The 17,011-nt window shown below is 41.7% G+C and overlaps 1 long non-coding RNA gene across 1 annotated transcript; it reads left to right on the forward strand.

Moving 5' to 3' along the window:
* The first annotated feature begins 331 nt into the window (after positions 1 to 331).
* Positions 332 to 5,125, forward strand: LOC141131725 (uncharacterized). Its single transcript, XR_012242809.1, has 2 exons — positions 332 to 1,465; positions 1,619 to 5,125. It is a non-coding gene; the product is annotated as an uncharacterized lncRNA (long non-coding RNA).
* Positions 5,126 to 17,011: the final 11,886 nt, after the last annotated feature.

Consider the following 17,011-nt stretch of genomic DNA (forward strand, 5'->3'; position numbering starts at 1 on the left):
ATGTGAAATTTACGTACTAATTCACTTTTACTTTTAAACTAGGAAAGACCTGGGGTTGTACGTAAAGCACTCTTGAAAAAAACGGTAATTTATTTTAATTTTAAAAGCATATTTAAATCATGTCTGCCCTCGAGGATTGGAAGGGGGGGGGGCTGTTTTATAGAAATCTGACTTGGCAGTGTGATCCTCTATAAGCTGTGCATGATATATCAGTGGTCTTCACAAGAGGCCTTCAAAATTATTTTTAAGAGACCCTGTCGACCAGACTATTCATTTCAACAACAATTTTAAGATTATATTTGCATTTACTCATGTTCTTTAGATAAAGAACATGAGTAAATGCAAATATAATCTTAAATGTGTTGCTGAAATGGTTTGGCAACAGGGTCTCTTTAAATAATTTTGAAGGCCTTTAGTGAAGGCCACTGATATATCATGCACAGCTTATAGAGACTTCCCTTGTGTAGACATCAAAAAGCCTCAAGACTGCTGCTGGGTGCCACCATCTTCCCCAGAAGACTCAGAGCTGTCACTCTTAAATAATTTTCAGCTCTCAAGGAACCCTTAACAAAACCATTTAATTGGGTGAAATGGCAAAATGGCAAGAAATGTCCCTTACATTAGTGGTTGGTGGGTAGAATGCCTCTGACATTGGCGGTTAGTGAGAAAAATGTCCGTTACATTGGTGGTCAGTGGGACGAATGTCCCTTATGTTGATGGGCAGTGGGAAGAATGCCCCTTACATTAATGGTCAGTGGGAAGAATGCTCCTTATATTGGTGGTCATTGGAAAGAGTGTCGCTTACATTGGTGGCTGTTGGGAAAATGTCCTTTACATTGGTATTCAGTGGAAAAAATGTCCCTTATATTGTTGGTCAGTGGGAAGAACATCCCCTTACATTGGTGGTCAATGGGAAAATGTCTCTTACATTGGAGGTCATTGGGAAGAATATCCCCTTACACTGTTATTTAGTGGGAAGAATGTCCCTTACATTGGAGGTCAGAATGCCCCCCTTACAGATGGCTTAAAATTATTGTGTCATGCAGTTGTCTCTGCCAAGTTGCATTGGTGTTGACTAAAGCCCTGGTAGTTTTTTTCCTCATTGGAAAAATATCTCCCTACTTCCTGTTGAGCAGGAAGTTTAAAGATACCTCTCCAGTGTGGACACAGGCTGCAGCAAAACCCTTTTTATTGCTCTCTGAGTCCCCATTTGGATACTTTCTCTTCACTTCCAGTTCTGTCTGACACTCATTTTCTATTCTGCTTGACCTGGTCAAATAGACAGGAAGTCAGGAGGAATCTTCCAAATGTTGACACAGGCAGCCATGAAAATCCAGACCCCCTCTGGCGCTGGCATGGCCGATCTTTAATTGCCAGGCTGTTATGCTGAACTGCTGGATTTCACAATTTCTATATCAATGACAGAAAAAAAAAGATGTCCTTATCTACAAACTTAGTACCACTAGTGTCTAAGACCTGGGTGCTCAACCTGTGGCCCTTGAGCTGTTGCAGAACTACAAGTCCCATAAGGCATTGCAAAGTTGACAGTTACAAGCATGACTCCCAAAGGCAGAGGCAAGATGGGACTTGTAATTCAGCAACAGCTGGAGGGCCACAGGTTGGGCACCCATGGTCTAAGAGGATCAGCATGACTACCAAAAGGAATGTTTGAAAATAGCGGCCTCCATGTGTCTCTTATGTTTCTTTTAAAGGAAACTGCAGAAGTCCTTAGCTTGCTGTGTTACTGGGAGTTTCAACTGACACACCACTGTCGGGGTCCAAGGTCCTGGCTATATTGGTTAGTGCCAGAGGAAGGGAGTGACCAGGGATCAAGCCACTACCCCAATAACCCACCACCACAGTACAAAAAGTCTTCTGTATCCAATCCAGAGTGGGCTACACACACATAGTTTACAGCTTTACATCTGATTGGCTACAACACAACGGTATATCCTGTGCTTTACGGTACGCTGGTCTTTCATTAAAGGAGAACTCCAGAAAAGCGCAACGTTCAGACTTCCTGATTTTTTTGTAGTGTCTGTCTTGAACAAAAAAAAAAAAACAAAAACATTTAGGTCCTGTAAGACTACAATGATCTTCTGACTGGCTTCATTAAAAGTGGACCACGAGGAACAGCTGACCATGTAGTGTGATCTCCAGAATGGATCCTCCTACACATTGTGCAACTCAAGTCTACAGAAATGGTAAAAGAAGATCAGTCCCAAAAATCGCAAAAAGCTATCTTCTGCATTGTGTGTAAACGTAGTGCAGTATTGAATAGAATATAATTGACATTCATGAAACTTTCTTTATTAACCTATTGATCGATTAGCTGACGTTTTGGGTGAAAGGAAGAGGCCTGTTTCTGCTAATATGCTTCTGAAAATTCTAGTTGCCTGACTCTCTACAGCAGGGGTCTCCAAACTACGGGCCAGGGGCCAGAGGCTCTTTGCCTGCTTTTATCTGGCCCTAAGGGCAGTGTTCCTCTCACTGATACAATACACTATTCCTCCCACTGACACCAACAATAGGACACTATTCCTCCCACTGACACCAACAATAGGACACTATTCCTCCCACTGACACCAACAATAGGACACTATTCCTCCCACTGACACCAACAATAGGACACTATTCCTCCCACTGACACCAATGATGGGGTACTATTCCTCACACTGACACCAACAATAGGACACTATTTCCCCCACTGACACCAACAATAGGACACTATTTCCCCCACTGACACCAACAATAGGACACTATTTCTCCCACTAACACCAAAAATGGGGTACTATTTCTCCTACTGACACCAATGATGGGACACTATTCCTCACATTGACACCAACAATAGGACACTATTTCTCCCACCGACACCAACAATAGGACACTATTTCTCCCACTGACACCAATGATGGGACACTATTCCTCCCACTGACACCAATGATGGGACACTATTCCTCCCACTGATACCAATGATGGGACACTATTCCTCCCACTGACACCATCGATGGGACACTATTTTTCCCACTGACACCATTGAAAGGACACTATTCCTCCCACTGACACCAATGATGGGACACTATTCCTCCCACTGACACCATTGATGGGACACTATTCCTCCAACTGACACCAATTATGGGACACTATTCCTCCCACTGACACCATTGATGGGACACTAATTATGGGACACTATTTCTCCCACTGACACCCATGATGGGACACTATTCCTCCCACTGACACCAATGATGGGACACTATTCCTCCCACTAACACCAATGATGGGACACTATTCCTCCCACTGACACCAATGATGGGACACTATTCCTCCCACTGACACCATTGATGGGACACTATTTTTCCCACTGACACCATTGATAGGACACTATTCCTCCCACTGACACCAATGATGGGACACTATTCCTCCCACTGACACCATTGATGGGACACTATTCCTCCAACTGACACCAATTATGGGACACTATTCCTCCCACTGACACCATTGATGGGACACTAATTATGGGACACTATTCCTCCCACTGACACCATTGATGGGACACTATTCCTCCCACTGACACCAACATCTGGCCCCCCTAAAGTCTAAAGGACAGTGAGCTGACCCTTTGTTTAGAAAGTTTGGAGTCCCCTGCTCTACAGCTTTAGGGCTTTCTGAGTGCTGACCTGAGAAAAGTATACACACTAAAAATGGCAGAATAAGACTTAAGTGGTCCATCAAATTTGGGGTTTTTGATTTTTTTTATATAATTTTTTTTTAAAAAAAAAACCTTTTTGTCTTAGAATAGATCTCTGTTTATTCCAATCATGTTTAAATCATGTTAGGCCTACTGCACATGGACGCAAAAGACACCACTTTCAAGGGCTTTTGGCGTTTTATTTTTTTTTAATGCCTGTGAACACAGCTGAATGTTAACTATTGTCATTTGCACATGCAGGTGTTTAAGCGCGTATTTTCACACAACTTTTGTAAAAAAATAAAAATAAAGCACGAAGAGAAGTGTGTTTGCGTTTATTACAATTACGACTCATTCACACGCCGTATCGCAAAAAATGGCCTGGTCATGAAGGTGGGGGTAAATCTTCCGGAGGTCAAGTGGCTAATACATAGTTAATTAGTTAGTCTGGTTGAAAAAAGACACAAGTCCATCTAGTTCAACCAATAAAAGGGAAAATAAAAAAATACGCTTTTGCACATTAACGCTGACAGGGAGGGGGAAGCATTTATGTTAGAAGAAACTAATAGGGTCTCTTCTGTCCTAAAAACCTATCTGTCAGCATTTTTTTTTTTAATTTATGAGTTCGATTCCACTTAAAACTTTATGATAGAAGCCGTAGAATTATGATTTTTATACAGCACATGCCTTCAGTGCATAGAGAGAAAGTATGTGTAGAGAGAAGCCGCAGAAAGAGACATCCCTAGAGTCTGTGCTGTCATCTAAAAAAAGTATCTGAGATGCCACTGAGTGCCCATAGATTTGGGATGCCCATGCGCTGACTGCTATTGGCCAGTAGGGCCGAACGATAACAAACAAAACAAAAAAAAAAAACATTATCTCAATGGAGCAGGAAGGAGATAAGCTGTGCAGGCAGATATTGCTGGCACCAGTTATCTAAGAAGGGAACTGTAGCAATCAGGTAACTGTCATTCTGGTGTCTGTGGTTGGCTATGAACAAAAAGCAACAGACTGCAGGTAGAAAAAAAAAAAAAATCTTAACTGAAGGGTCCCTTGATGACAGCATTCCGAGAAATTTTATTTTATTTAACTACCTGGAATTATTAGCTTAGCTGGTGTACATAGCCTAAATATAACGTTTATTCTTGTTTTCTCTTCTTCTTCTTTTTTTTTTTTTTTTTAATCAATCTGGAGTTCTCCTTTAAGCCTGATTGTGTACATACACCAATGGTGATCCTCTGTTTTTTTTTCTGTGCATATGTTTTAAGTACGATCGACATATCCAAAGATTGCAGTTATTGTATGATGTACCAGAACTTGAAATGATGTATGAATTGTCCAAATTATTTTTCTATTTATAATAATTTTTATGTGTTGATGTATTAAAAAAAAAAATCGAAATAAACAGGTTTGCTTTAGCAAATGACTTTGATATTATTACGGGATCTGAAATGTTGCCGCACACATATTGTGTGTGTGGTTTTTTCCAATGTGGGTGGATTTATGCTTCAATGATGAGAAGAAATAGTTACTATTCCTGGGGAAAATGCTGCTCTACTTCCCCTCCAGTGCTGTTTACATAACCAAGAGTTTAGGCACATGATTGTATGACATATAGTTTGTTAAGGTGTAGAAATATTACTATATAAATATATATATATCTATATATATATATATAGATATCTATATATATATAGATAGATATCTATATATATATAGATATCTATATATATATATACATTTATATATATATATAGATATCTATATATATATATATATATATATATATATATATATTTTTTATATAAATAAATATATTTATTTATATATAAATTATATAAATAAATAAATAAATAAATATATATATATATATATATATATATATATATATATATGAACACAAGTGGGAATCTAAAGGTGCTGCACACCCCAAATATATTACCCAGAAAAATTAGAGAATCCCCTGGGGGGAAGAAAAGGGTATCCATAAAGTTAAAGTATGTAAAAAAATATATATTTTATTGTATGTCGATTTAAATAAGACACAGGTTTTAAAATATGAGCTCTGGTTATAAAACACTTCCCATTTGGCCCAATGGCCTTGACAACAATAATATTTTTAGTACACTGATGGATAACAGTGTTGATCCTGCCTCAGAGAACGCCCCTACGCTCTTTTGGTCAAAACGCGTAGGGGCTTTCTCTAAGGTAGGATCAACACTGTTATCCATCAGTGTACTAAAAATATTATTGTTGTCAAGGCCATTGGGCCAAATGGGAAGTGTTTTATAACCAGAGCTCATATTTTAAAACCTGTGTCTTATTTAAATGAATGTACAATAAAATATAAATTTTTTTTATATACTTTAACTTTATGGATACCTTTTTCTTTGCTGTTACAAAACCCCTGGGAATTCCCAAATTTGTATTGGTTTGCTAAGGTGTATCGTAAACATTTGCATACTTTTTTTTTTTTTAATTAAATACTTGTTTCCATCTTTCCATTATCCTTTGTGCTGCTGCCCTTTTGCTGCCACCTCCTGTCTACAAGCACTCCAGCGATGGCTGCATTCCATTTCTCAGGGCAGCAGTGGCGACAGTGATTGACCTGCGTAACGTGCAACAACGCAACCACTTGTAGTGAGTGGGGCATACAATTTATGTATATAGGTTATACCCTGTGCTGTTCAATGGTAAATAATTGATTTAAAACTGAAAGTATTGCATTTGGCCACTAGATGGGGCTAAGTAACATAGGGATTTCCTATAATGCTTAGCTCCATCTAGTAAATAAATGAGGTATTTTCTATTCAGACTATTTACATTTGTTCTTTGACCCAGTTTTACAGAAAAAATGTATTTGCCATTTTACTGGGTGTGTGAGTTCTTTATAACTGAACCCCTATTGACAAAATCTTGTCTTAATGCAATTCTAGAATATATACAATTAATATATATATATATATATATATATATATATATATATATATATATTGGGACGCCTGCCTTTACACGCACATGGACTTTAATGGTATCCCAGTCTTAGTCTGTAGGGTTCAATATTGAGTTGGCCCACCCTTTACAGCTATAACAGCTTCAACTCTTCTGGGAAGGTTGTCCACAAGGTTTAGGAGTGTGTCTATGGGAATGTTTGATCATTCTTCCAGAAGCACATTTGTGAGGTCAGGCACTGATGTTGGACAAAAGGCCTGGCTCACAGTCTCCGCTCTAATTCATCTGAAAGGTGTTCTATCGGGTTGAGGTCAGGACTCTGTGCAGGCCAGTCAAGTTCCTCCACCCCAAACTCGCTCATCCATGTCTTTATGGACCTTGCTTTGTGCACTGGTCCAAATCATTTGGTGGAGGGGGGATTATGGTGTGGGGTTGTTTTTCAGGGTTTAGGGTTGACCTCTTAGTTCCAGTGAAGGGAACTCCTAAGGCATCAGCATACCAAGACATTTTGGACAATTTTATGCTCCCAACTTTGTGGGAACAGTTTGGGGATGGCCCCTTTCCTGTTCCAACATGACTGCGCACCAGTGCACAAAGCAAGGTCCATAAAGACATGGATGAGCGAGTTTGGGGTGGAGGAACTTGACTGGCCTGTACAAAGTCCTGACCTCAACCCAATAGAACACCTTTGGGATGAATTAGAGTGGAGACTGTGAGCCAGGCCTTCTCGTCCAACATCAGCGCCTGACCTCACAAATGTGAAGAAGAAAAAAAGTTGGGACTTTTAATGAGGCATGTGGTGCATAACTAGCAAATAAATCAATGATTAAAATCATTTGTATTTATTCTCTTAAAATAATGCATGGCATGATGTATTACAAAAAACAGACATTAGAGAACATGATAATAACATGTTACAAACAATGATAATCAGTAAATATCAACATGGCATTATGCATTATAATTATAAAAGACCATCCTCCATAACATGACAGTGCTTGATAAAGGTAAATACTCTAAAAACTAAGTAGATGATGGAAAGGCATAAAAATCCATGAAGTAAGGCCATTGTGCATCTCTATAAAGGTCCGACGCGTTTCTGTGGATATCTCCACTTCTTCATGGGCGGATGCATCAAAAAGCGACAGAAAAAACATGAATGTATCAATGTAATCCAATGCAGTGCCTAAACATGAAAGGGGAAAGGTTGATAAGGATAGTGTAGTAATCCATATCTATAGACTCACATGTCCGTTATATAAAGAATAGGAAAAGCTGGAAAGAACAAGGCTGCTTGTGATGTCTGTACCGGGAGCTGTGGTAACAGGAGTCTGTAAGGAAACGAAGGAAAAGGAGTCCGTATGATCCCTACGGACTAAGGCTGCGATGCCATTAACCACTTGCTTACCGGGCACTTAAACCCCCCTCCTGCCCAGACCAATTTTCAGCTTTCAGCGCTGATGCACTTTGAATGACAATTGCGCGGTCATACAACACTGTACTCTAATGAGATTTTTATAATTTTTTTCCCACAAATAGATCTTTCTTTTGGTGGTATTTAATCACAGCTGGGGTTTTTATTTTTTGCTAAACAAACAAAAAAAGATGGAAATTTTTGAAAAAAAAAATCATGTTTCATAGTTTGTTTTAAAATTTTGCAAACAGGTAATTTTTCTCCTTCATTGATATGCGCTGATGAGGCGGCACTGATGGGCACTGGTAAGTAAGTATTCAGACCCCCTTAAATTTTATCACTCTTTGTTATATTGCAGCCATTTGCTAAATTCATTTAAAGAGGAGTTCCACCCAGGGGGTCCATTAAAAAAAAAAAAAAAAAATTAAAAGTCAGCAGCTACAAATACTGCAGCTGCTGACTTTTAATTGGACACTTACCTGTCCCTGGGTCCAGCGATGCGGGGGATCGAAGCCCCGCTCGCCCCCCCCCCCCCTCCGTTCGTCTGCGCCGGCATTTCAACTGTGGGCCTTGGGCTGTGGCTTCACAGCCTGGCACCCACTGCGCATGCGTGAGCGGCGCCGCGCGCCGTGATTGGCCGATCAATCACCTGGGACCTGTAATGGGTCCCAGATGATTGACAAGAGGGAGGGAGCAGAGCGGAGCCCTTCCTGTGCCGAGGGGGAAGTGATGTCACCAGCCCAGGCAAAGGAAGAGGCAGACTACGAGGGACCACCTAGCAACAGGCATTTAGAGGTAAGTAAAAAAAAAAAAATATCCAAATGTTTTTTTGTTTTGTTTTTTAGAATTTTTCAGGTATTTTTGTTTTTTTGGGTGGAACCCCACTTTAATGTACACAAAGCACCCCATATTGACAGAAAAACACAGAATTGTTGACATTTTTGCAGCCATTTTTAGGTCTCTCCAGAGATGCTCAATTGGGTTTAAGTTGGGGCTCTAGCTGGGCCATTCAAGAACAGTCACAGAGTTGTTGTGAAGCCACTCCTTTGTTATTTTAGCTGTGTGCTTAGGGTCATTGTCTTGTTGGAAGGTAAACCTTCGGCCCAGTCTGAGGTCCTGAGCACTCTGGAGAAGGTTTTCGTCCAGGATATCCCTGTACTTGAATGACAATTGTGCAGTCATCTTTCCCTCGATTGCAACCAGTTGTCCTGTCCCTGCAGCTGAAAAACACCCCCACAGTATGATGCTGCCACCACCATGCTTCACTGTTGGGACTGTATTGGACAGGTGATGAGCAGTGCCTGGTTTTCTCCACACATACCACTTAGAATTAAGGCCAAAAAGTTCTATCTTGGTCTCATCAGACCAGAGAATCTTATTTCTCACCATCTTTGAGTCCTTCACGTGTTTTTTAGCAAACTCCATGCGGGCTTTCATGTGTCTTGCACTGAGGAGAGGCTTCTGCCAGGCCACGCTGCCATAGAGCCCCGACTGGTGGAGGGCTGCAGTGATGGTTGACTTTCTACAACTTTCTCTCATCACCCGACTGCATCTCTGGAGCTCAGCCACAGTGATCTTTGGGTTCTTCTTTACCTCTCTCACCAAGGCTCTTCTCCCCCGATAGCTCAGTTTGGCCGGACGGCCAGCTCTAGGAAGGGTTCTGGTCGTCCCAGACGTCTTCCATTTAAGGATTATGGAGGCCACTGTGATCTTAGGAACCTTAAGGGCAGAAGAAATTTTTTTGTAACCTTGGCCAGATCTGTGCCTTGCCACAATTCTGTCTCTGAGCTCTTCAGGCAGTTCCTTTGACCTCATGATTCTCATTTGCTCTGACATGCACTGTGAGCTGTAAGGTCTTATATAGACAGGTGTGTGGCTTTCCTAATCAAGTCCAATCAGTATAATCAAACACAGCTGGACTCAAATGAAGGTGTAGAACCATCTCAAGGATGATCAGAAGAAATGGACAGCACCTGAGTTAAATATACGAGTGTCACAGCAAAGGGTCTGAATACTTAGGACCATGTGATATTTCAGTTTTTCTTTTTTAATAAATCTGAAAAAATGTCAACAATTCTGTGTTTTTCTGTCAATATGGGGTGCTGTGTGTACATTAATGAGGAAAAAAATGAACTTAAATGATTTTAGCAAATGGCTGCAATATAACAAAGAATGAAAAATGTAAGGGGGTCTGAATACTTTCCGTCCCCACTGTAGTATATATATATATATATATATATATATATATATATATATATATATATATATATATATATATATATATATATATATATAGTCTTAAGCCTAGTTGGCTCTCACTTTCAGCACTGCAGCTCTAGCCTTACGCTCCAGGCCCTTGTCTGTCCCCTACAGACTGTTTCCCCGACCACCTTGGTGCACTAGCTCCCCCGTGGAGCCCTCTTGTCAGGTTACTACTAAAAGTCCAGCACGCATCTGACCAATCAGTATGCTGGCTGTTCTCAAAATTAGGACCCAAGACTGGGGATTTCATCCCACTCAGATCTCTCAGAAATCCCCGGGCTCCATGTCCCAAAGTGGACTTTAAAAAACACTGAGGAAACTGAAAGGCCAGTTTTCTCATGTTACAAGCTCCCTGGAGTCCCTCAAATCGTCCGGTTAAGAATTCTGGGTCACAACCTCCTTCTAGACCTTGGCAGGGCAACGCTCTGCCACAATATATATATTTTATATATATATATATATATATATATATATATATATATATATATATATATATACAGTGCCTTGAAAAAGTATTCATATCCCTTGAAATTTTCCACATTTTGTCATTCCAAATTTTCTCATTTGTCATGTCATGTTACAACCAAAAACGTAAATGTATTTTATTGAGATTTTATGTAATAGACCAACACAAAGTGGCACATAATTGTGAAGTGGAAAGAGGATGATAAATGGTTTTTAATTTTTTTTTTTTTTTACAAATAAATATGTGAAAAGTGTGGTGTACATTTGTATTCAGCCCCCCTGAGTCAATACTTTGTAGAACCTCCTTTCACTGCTGCAAGTCTTTTTGGGGATGTCTCTACCAGCTTTGCACATCTAGAGAGTGATATTTTTGCCCATTCTTCTTTGCAAAATAGCTCAAGCTCTGTCAGATTGGATGGAGAGCATCTGGGAACAGCAATTTTCAAGTCTTGCCACAGATTCTCAACTGGATTTAGGTCTGGACTTTGACTGGACCATTCTAACACATGAATATGCTTTGATCTAAACCATCCCATTGTAGCTCTGGCTGTGTGTTTAGGGTCGTTGTCCTGCTGGAAGGTGAACCTACGCCCCAGTCTCAAGTCTTTTGCAGACTCTAACAGGTTTTCTTCTAAGATTGCCCTGTATTTGGCTCCATCCATCTTCCTATCAACTCTGACCAACTTCCCTGTCCCTGAAGAAAAGCATCCCCACAACATGATTCTGCCACCACCATGTTTCACGGTGGGGATGGTGTGTTCAGGGTGATGTGCAGTGTTAGTTTTTCCGCCACACATAGCGTTTTGCTTTTAGGCTAAAAAGTTCACTTTTGGTCTCATTTGACCAGAGCACCTTCTTCCACATGTTTGCTGTGTCCCCCACATGGCTTCTCACAAACTGCAAACTGGACTTCTTATGGCTTTCTTTCAACAATGGCTTTCTTCTTGCCACTCTTCCATAAAGGCCAGATTTCTGGAGTGCACAACTAATGCCCCGTACACACGCAACAAAAATCGGAAGTAAATTTTGCCCTGCGAACGATCTGCCGATTTCTGGATCGTTAGTATGGTGCTTTCGACAGCCGATCCCGGTTTTTCGTCCGACAAAATCTGGATGTGCAGACTATTAAAATTTTATCGTGCAACGTCCGATTTTTCGCTCAACGTCTGATTTTCGTTTAATCAGCATGGTTTTCGTCCGGAAAAATCATAAGAGCAAGACTACGCATGCTCAGAAACAAAAGAATACATACAAAATTATTCAACACATTACGTCACTTCTGAAGTTGAATTCTGTCGTATGAAAATTTTCGTATGGCGAGTAACCTCTTCACTTTTGAAGACTAGCATGCAACAAAAAACGAGTGAACGGTCCTCCGAAAATCTGATCGTGTGTACGAGGCTTTAAAGTTGTCCTGCAGCTCCTCCAGAGTTACCATGGGCCTCTTGGTTGCTTCTCTGATTAATGATCTCCTTGCCCGGCCTGTCAGTTTAGGTGGACGGCCATGTCTTGGTAGGTTTGCAGTTGTGCCATACTCTTTCCATTTTCGGATGATGGATTGAACAGTGCTCCTTGAGATGTTCAAAGCTTGGGATGTTTTTTTATAACCTAACCCCGCTTTAAACTTCTCCACAGCTTTATCCCTGACCTGTCTGGTGTGTTCCTTGGCCTTCATGATGCTGTTTGTTCACTAAGGTTCTCTAACAAACCTCTGAGGGCTTCACAGAACAGCTGTATTTATTCTGAGATTAAATTACACACAGGTGGACTCTATTTATTAATTAGGTGACTTCTGAAGGCAATTGGTTCCACTAAACTTTAGTTAGGGGTATCGGAGTAAAGGAGGCTGAATACAAATGCACGCCACACTTTTCACATATTTATTTGTAAAAAATGTTGAAAACCATTTATCATTTCCCTTCCACTTCAGAATTATGTGCCACTTTGTGTTGGTCTATCGCAAAAAAAATCCAATAAAATACATTTACGTTTTTGGTTGTAACATGACAAAACGTGGAAAATGTCAAGGGGGTATGAATACTTTTTCAAGGCACTGTATATATAATATTTATTTAACCACTTCAATACTGGGCACTTAGACACCTTCCTGCCCAGACCAATTTTCAGCTTTCAGTGCTGTCGCAGTTTGAATGACAATTGGGCGGTCATACAACACTGTACCCAAACAAAATTTTTATCATTTTTTTCCCACAAATAGAGCTTTCTTTTGGTGGTATTTGATCACCTCTGCGGTTTTTATTTTTTGCTAAACAAATAAAAAAAGACCGAAAATTTTGAAAAAAATAAAAGTTTTGTTTTTGTTTCTGTTAAAAAAATTTGTAAATAAGTAAGTTTTCTCTTTCACTGATGGGCACTGATACGGCGGCACCGATGAGGTGGCACCAATGAGCGGGCACTGACAGGCACTGACGATGGGCACTGATATGCGGCACTGATATGCGGCACTGATGGGCACTGGTAGGCGGCACTGATGGGCACTCATGGGTGGCACTGGTTGGCACTGATGGGGCACTGATAGGTGACACCGATGGGCACTGATAGGCGGCACTGATGGGCATTGATAGGCGGCACTGATGTGCACTCATGGGTGGCACTGGGTGGCACTGGTTGACACTGATGGGCACTGATAGGCGACACTGATGGGCACTGATGGGCACTGATAGGGTGGCACTGATAGGCGACACTGCTGGGCACTGATACATGGCACTGATGGGCACTAATACGCGGCACTGATATGAGGCACTGATAGCCATCCCTGGTGGCACTGGCAGTGGTAGGCATTGGAGTGGGCACTGATTGGCAGCTGCCTGGGCACTGATTGGCAGCTGCCTGGGCACATAGTGGTATTTCCCTGGGGGTCTAGGGGCATACCTGGTGGTCCAGTGTGGATGGCTTCCCTGGTGGTCCTGGGCGGCTTTCCTGGTGGTCCTGGGCGGCTTCCCTGGTGGTCCTAGTGGCGATCCCTGGTGGTCCTGGGAGGGATCCGAGGGGGGGCTGTGCTGATAAACAATCAGCACAGACCCCCCCTGTCAGGAGAGCAGCCGATCGGCTCTCCTCTACTCGCATCTGTCAGACGCGAGTGAGGAAAAGCCGATTACCGGCTCTTCCTATTTACATCCTGATCAGCCATGATTGGACAAGGCTGATCACGTGGTAAAGAGTCTCCGTTAGAGACTCTTTACCTAGATCGGTGTTGTGGGGTGTCAGACTGACAACCCGCAACAACGATCGCCGCGATGCGCGCAGCGGCTCGATATTCCTGATCACTTCATATGACGTCCGGTCAGGAATATCAAACCACTTTGCCGCCATCATTTTGTAATAGGGCAGGCGGCAAGTGGTTAAACATTTAATACAGCACATGACTCATGACAAAGAACCTCAAGAACACTAGGGTTAAAAGTTATCTCCTTTCAGACTTCCCTGTGTGGGTAAACAAGGCCCTTTCACAGGGTACCCATTGATATGCCCCATGTGAACGAGGCCTAGGACATGGGAAAATGTCAGTGCCCAGGAAAATGCCCGCCGCGATCTCCGTGAGTGTGATCGTGGGTCCCGCGGACTTGATGTCCACGGACATACCCGCGAACGTCTCACAGAGAAGAAGAACGGGAAAATGCTGATGTAAACAAGCATCTCTCCGTTCTGCCTAGTGACAGGACACTGATCACCGCTCCCTGTAATCAGGAGCGGTGATCAGTGTTGTGTCACACATAGCCCCTCCTCCCCACAGTTAGAATCACTCCCTAGGACACATTTAACTCCTACAGCGCCACCTAGTGGTTAACCCATTCACTGCCAGTCACGTTTACACAGTAATCAATGCATTTTTAATCGCACTGATCGCTGTATAAATGTGAATGGTCCCAAAATCGCGCCAAAAGTGTCCGATCTGTCCGCCATAATGTCGCAGTCACGATAAAAATTGCAGATCGCTGCCATTACTAGTAAAAAAAAAAAAAAATTAATAAAAATGCCATAAAACTATCCCCTATTTTGTAGACGCTATAACTTTGCACAAACCAATCAATAAACGCTTATTGCGATTACACATTGGCCTAAACTGATGAAGAAATTCTTTTTTTTTTTTTTTTTGGATATTTATTATAGCAAAAAGTAAAAAATATAGTTTTTTTTTTTTTTGCAAAATTGTCGCTCTTTTTTTGTTTATAGCGCAAAAAATAAAAACCGCAGAGGTGATCACATACCACCAAAAGAAAGTTCTATTTGTGGGGAAAAAAGGACGTAAGTTTTGTTTGGGTACAGCGCCGCAGTTGTCAGTTAAATCGCCGCAGTGTCGTTTCGCAAAAAATGGCCTGGTCATGAAGGGGGGGGGGGTAAATACTTCGGAGGTCAAGTTGGTAGATTTTCATCCATGAGGTCCAGATCTTTTTATCAACATTGCAGTCTTGAATCACAGTGGCGTCATTACGGCTCGGCTGTTTCAATGACCGGAAGGAAGACCGGATGAAGATGGGATGGCCAACGTCACTATCTTATATCCTGTGACCCGGAATAAAAATAATACGTTTGCGCTGTGGAACTCGGAGTTATTGGATTTCGACTTACGAGAAGGAAAAAAAAGGTTACTTCTGGAAAACCCTGAGATCACACAACGTAATCTAAGGCTCCATTCACTCCAAAGGCCCTTAAGCGCCTTGTTACTGTGAGTACCCATTGCGGGATTTGTTTATGATTTAAATAAATTTAGTACATAGTGCACCATTTTTATGTTGATATATTGAGGTACAAACGGGACTGCTGTGAGGAACAGAGGCACCAGTGCAAATCTATCCAGGACCCTGCATATAACATCGAACCCATAGAGGTTCTAAGGCACATTCTGACCAAGCTTAATTGCAAGGTTGCACGCCCTAAGGTGAGGGGCTATCACCTGGGGGGGAGCACTTATATGAGCACACAGCACTTTAGTTTGTGTTCACTAAAACACATGAATGGATTGTGGAAGATCTGTGGACTGTTAATTTGATCATTGCACAGCAACACAGCACTGAATTGAATAGAATCACATGGATGCAACACCAAATCGCACGGATGCGTTTTTTTGTATTTTTTAACTTTTTATTGTTCGAACATTGCACTAACACCATATTGCATAGATGCAGTACTGATATGCTTGGATGCAACACTAAATCGCATGGATGTTTGTGTTGAATTATCTATTAATGTTTTAAATTTGCACAAACTTTGTGGAATGTTTGCAATACACAGGCTTATTGGAGCACTTTTACCTATTTATTCATTCATTGAAATTTATTGCACATTAACGTATAGTATAGTATTCATAGTTTTTAATAGATGTTAGGCACAATATCACTTTATTAATATTTTAGTGGAAATTTCTTATTTTTTATTTTGATAAGCGCAGCGTGTGTACAATTTGGTTATCAGACCCGCTTCCCGATTGGCTGGGAGGAGGATCAGTGTTGCAACAGTGAATATTTATTCGCTGTTGCAACACAACTGGGTGGGCTCCAGACGCAATGCTCTGTGCCCCGAGCCCACCCTATTTTGAAGCCTATTAGAGTCTCTGGCTCTAATCAGGTGCTTCAAAAAACACCACTGCCATAGGAATTCATGCGCCCGATGTCCTGAAAGGGGCCAGGCACATGGATATGGAGGAGGGCGGCAGTGGATAGGGGAGGGGATATGGACGGGCCGCCCCTGCCGTCATTGATGACCTGTCATTGAAGGTGCAGGCTGATGGACCTCTTCATCATAGCTTCATTGCTTAAACCGGCAATAGACAGTTCGAATCTCGGCCAGTTGAGCAGGAACCGGCCGAGATTCAAACCATGTTTGGGCAGACTGAATGTACCAAGTTGATCGATTGATCAGCATGGGTAGAACCAGCCTGCTGGATTTTACATTTGATCATCCATAGTGGCTGGTATAGTGGCCAGTAATAATCACTGTCTTCTCCCCTCTTCCCCTGCCGGGAGAACACAATGGCTAGGCAGGAGGGATTCCATTCCACCATTCCAAAAATTCATGGCAATTGTTGCATAATGTGCGTGGTGACATTATCCTTTAACGGTACCCCAAATGCATTGCGATTCTGCCGCGATCGTCACGCAACGCAATCATGCAGCAATCGCCTTTTAAAAATTGCAAGCTTGTGACTCGAAAAGGACCAGGAACTTCTTTTGGGACGACAAACACACATAGGGCAGCCCATTCAAGTGAAT

This window comes from Aquarana catesbeiana, linkage group LG01 (assembly GCF_042186555.1).
Source record: "Aquarana catesbeiana isolate 2022-GZ linkage group LG01, ASM4218655v1, whole genome shotgun sequence".
Taxonomy (NCBI): Eukaryota; Metazoa; Chordata; class Amphibia; order Anura; family Ranidae; genus Aquarana; species Aquarana catesbeiana.